Consider the following 4,037-nt stretch of genomic DNA (forward strand, 5'->3'; position numbering starts at 1 on the left):
TGACTCATGGCTACCCCGCTCTCTCTCCTTCAAAGTCCTCGGCCGCAAGCCATCCAATGCCTCCTCTCTTCGCCACGTTTGACTGGTATCTAACCTTATTAATGGGGAGACTCACACTTGGAATGTTCCTCTGATTAGATCTTTATTCTCTGATATTGATGTGGAAGTTATCCTCATAATTCCCATTAGCTCTCAAGTGATGCGCGACAAAGGTATTTGGCACTTTACAGATAGTGGTATATTTTCTGTTCGCTCGCCATATCATTTAGCTAGAATGGCCAATGCTCCCCGTCATTCTAGAGAACGGGGTGAATCTAGCTTGGGCAATTCATCTAATATTCACTAGAAGGAAATCTGGAAATTGCCAACCCCTAATTAATAAGGTGAAAATGTTTTTAAGGCATTGCTTTCTGCTCCTGTAACTCTTGAGCACCTTCTCTTTCAGTGCAAAATATCACGGGAAGTGTGGAGGAACTCCCCCTTTGCCTCTGCTTTATCTCCCTCCTGGAATTCCTTTTCTTTCATGGATTGGTGGACCCATATTTTGCAAAGCCTCTGCACCAATAGTGACAAGGACAATTTGTGTGCTTTGCTTGCGGAAATCTGTTGGTTTTTGTGGAAGGGCAGGAACAAAACCCACTTTGATGGCCAAGTTTGGCCTAGCTCAATTATTCTGGAAAAAGCTATGCTCCTCTCTGATGATTATAAGCAAGCCACAGATTTAAAGAGGCATCCCCATTTGGTTGAAAATCCCCTCACCCGTCAACATGGCTCCCGCCCCGCCTGATGTCAAAAAATTCAATGTCGATGGAGCTGTTCATAAGAAACACGGTCTAGTTGGTGTGAGTATTGTAGCACGAGACCATCTTGGTAGTATTTTGGGTACGGTTTCCATTCCTTTTTCTGGGCTCTTCTCCTCACGGTCTACTGAAGCATTAGGATTCCGAGAAGCTCTAATTGTTGCAGCTAAAGTGTTACCAATGTAAACCTATACTTGTATCAAGAAAGACCATTCAAAAGTTAAAGTTATGATATAATAACTTAAAAGAATTAGGTTTTGATTCCTCAGTCTTGGTCACATTGGCGAATTATAATGATCTTACAATCACTTAGTCTTGTAACTCACCTCAAAGGGTGCACACTGCACAATACTCAATTACTTTTGGAGATGGGCGCTTGCTTCCATATCAAAAGATGAGATTCAATTCGCGACATAATTTATGATCGCATACAAGTATGTTATTGACTGCCATGACTTCCAATATTTCGTACCGGATACTTATAGGGAACAAGAATTTAAAATGTATCATTGGATGCATTCCTAGACAACATCATGATAAGTACCCATCACAAGATCCATAACTCCTATCATTTGTATTGAAAAATAAAGTTTGTATACAATGCATACCCTATACCTTTAAGTGTTACCAATGTAGACCTATATGTGTATAAAAAATGACCTATATTTGCATCCATATAGGACATTATGATATGTAGCCTTTACGATCCTTCGTGAGTTTCTGTCACGCCCCGCCCCGCAAACAGCACCCAGAGTGGGCCCGAGTCAGCGCGGCCACGTGGCATTCCACACAATAGACTACACCACACTCTACAACCAATCAGAATACAAATTAGCGGAAGACTTCTCACTTAAAATACAACCAAGTCAACGCCCAAAACCTCAACTCTCAAGTTATAATAAATATCCCTCTCTCCAATTAATTACATAAAATTTAGGTTAGCTTCTAGACGAATCAGCTACGCAACAATCTAACCAAAGACATCACCCGACGCTAGTCTTAGCACTCTCCAAAGCGTTGACCAGTAGTGGACCCACTCTAAGCCACCTGCTACCTGGCAGTCCAAAAAGGAAAACCAGAGTGTGTGAGATATAGAAATGCTCAATAAAATGTCACAATACCCAAAAGAATATCAATAAGAATATTCACCACCAACATAACTGCAATACCCATATGAGTACATTAGTTATAACCACCACATCTGCCAAACATAGCAATATTATCCAATAAACAACCACATAGCAATAACTGAATCAACGACAGCATGAATATAAATCACATAAGCATGCAGTGACACGTCTGCCACATTCCCATGTACCTAAGGCATTGTGTCCCGCAAACCATGCTCCCAACCTCCGTTAATTAGACGGAATGGCATACGACATGGCGTGACTCATTCCACAATCCTTTCGCAGCTACAATCAACATACAACAAGCATGCATACTATTAGCTAAAACAATATTTAGCATGATATACAATTTCGACCATATATATATATATATCCATATCAATAGCTAAACCTCGATTAGCATGATATCATTGATATATAATCACCTCCACCGCATTATTTACATATCGATAATCATATTGAAAGCTAAAATACCATTAGCAAGATATATACATACCACCATAGCAATATCTTATTGAGAAGAACCATATCAGACACACTCACCTTTCATTCGACTGGAGTATGCCAAACTTACGGTTTCGGCACCTCCTAAAAGACCGGCTCGTTACCTAGCCACAAGTTAACCCATATTAGCATATGAACATCTAGGAATGTTAAACCAAATGCTAGACTAACAAATCATAACATGCCTTCTACACTAGCTAATGGGGCAAACATTACACAAAGTCACCAAAATCTCTAGAGGTGTCTGGGAGTACCCACATACCCGCCGGGAGACCTCACACATCTTTTCCATACTCCAAGGTACTCCAACACACCCAAATATATCAAATATAAAGACCCATAAGTGTACAATCTCAACCAAACAGCCCAACGCAACAAAACTCCCAAAACAAGAATAACAACCACAACCAGCCTGTCTTATTTTGGCCATATCTAATTAAACAACATGAATTCCAGGGCGACACTTAAACCATTGAAAAGTAGACTTCTTCTTCTTTGAATCCATAGGTCATACATCAAAAACAGAGTTCGGGTAACCTAACTACGGCCTTACGATTATAGCTTCAACATAACAGTAAAAACTGGTGCAAAGGCAGAATTTAGGTCAACTTTAGATGCAAATCTGTTATCGCTCGGACATACCCAGGATGCATGAGATGTATCGTTGGAAAGCTCTATGTGTCTAGTTTCTAACAAAACAAACGGTGTGTCATTTCGAGTCCCGAGCTAGGAGTTATGGCCATTATACCAAAGTCCGTCGGTGCTGTCAGATTCTACGCGGGAATAAGTAAAATTGATTGAAAAATCATAACTCTTTCATCTTAAACCCAAAAATATTGAAACCAACACCAAAAGTTGCACCACTACAAGCCCTACACTCAGTTAAAATCCCAGGTTCAGAAACGAGAGGAGGTTAACCCAACAATCAAAAGAAAAACCGATTCGCAACCATTTTCGCCCCAGTCAACCAACCCTGCTTTAGAAATTCACCAAAAATTGTATACTTAACCAAATTACTTGATTCCAACGCCAATCTCTTCTTAACTTAAATATGCAGCTCCTGTAAAAGACCCCAAAGCCACCCAAAATGTTCATCATGCCCAGAAAGTTAAAAGAAGACAGCCACGCACAGAATCGCACATCCAGCAAACAGCCAGTATTCAAAAATTCATAACTAATTGTGTGATTATCGGTTTTGCATGATCTTGGTACCGAAATCTTCGTATTGAAACGTACTTTTACAGTTATGAAGACACCAAAAATTGATTCCTAGCAGAAGGGCCCCCAAAAGACAGATTACCAAAACCCACGAATTTGACCCAAAACATGAACTTTGTCAATTTCCTTCCAAAACTCATCCATAGAGAATCTAACCACACAAATATAAAATTAAACATGGATTACACTTCTAGAGTACAAGAACTTACTTGTCACCGAGTTGGATCGTCGAAAACGGACCTCTCCTTCCCCCCTCCCCTTAGCCGAGACCTCCTCCTCCCTTTCTCCCCCCCTTCTCTCTCTCTCTATGTCGGCAGAATGAGGAAATATCCTCCTGATGATGGCTATTTAGTCACTTAGGAAAAAAAATCCCATGTGGTCACCT

At 40.4% G+C, this 4,037-nt stretch overlaps 1 long non-coding RNA gene across 1 annotated transcript; it reads right to left on the bottom strand.

Annotated features, from left to right (window-relative positions):
• Positions 1-1,631: 1,631 nt before the first annotated feature.
• LOC131324200 (uncharacterized) lies at positions 1,632-3,783 on the bottom strand. Its single transcript, XR_009199260.1, has 2 exons — positions 2,470-3,783; positions 1,632-1,850 (listed from the first exon to the last, which is right to left on the bottom strand). It is a non-coding gene; the product is annotated as an uncharacterized LOC131324200 (long non-coding RNA).
• Positions 3,784-4,037: the final 254 nt, after the last annotated feature.

Source organism: Rhododendron vialii, chromosome 4a (genome assembly GCF_030253575.1).
Source record: "Rhododendron vialii isolate Sample 1 chromosome 4a, ASM3025357v1".
NCBI classification, from domain to species: domain Eukaryota; kingdom Viridiplantae; phylum Streptophyta; class Magnoliopsida; order Ericales; family Ericaceae; genus Rhododendron; species Rhododendron vialii.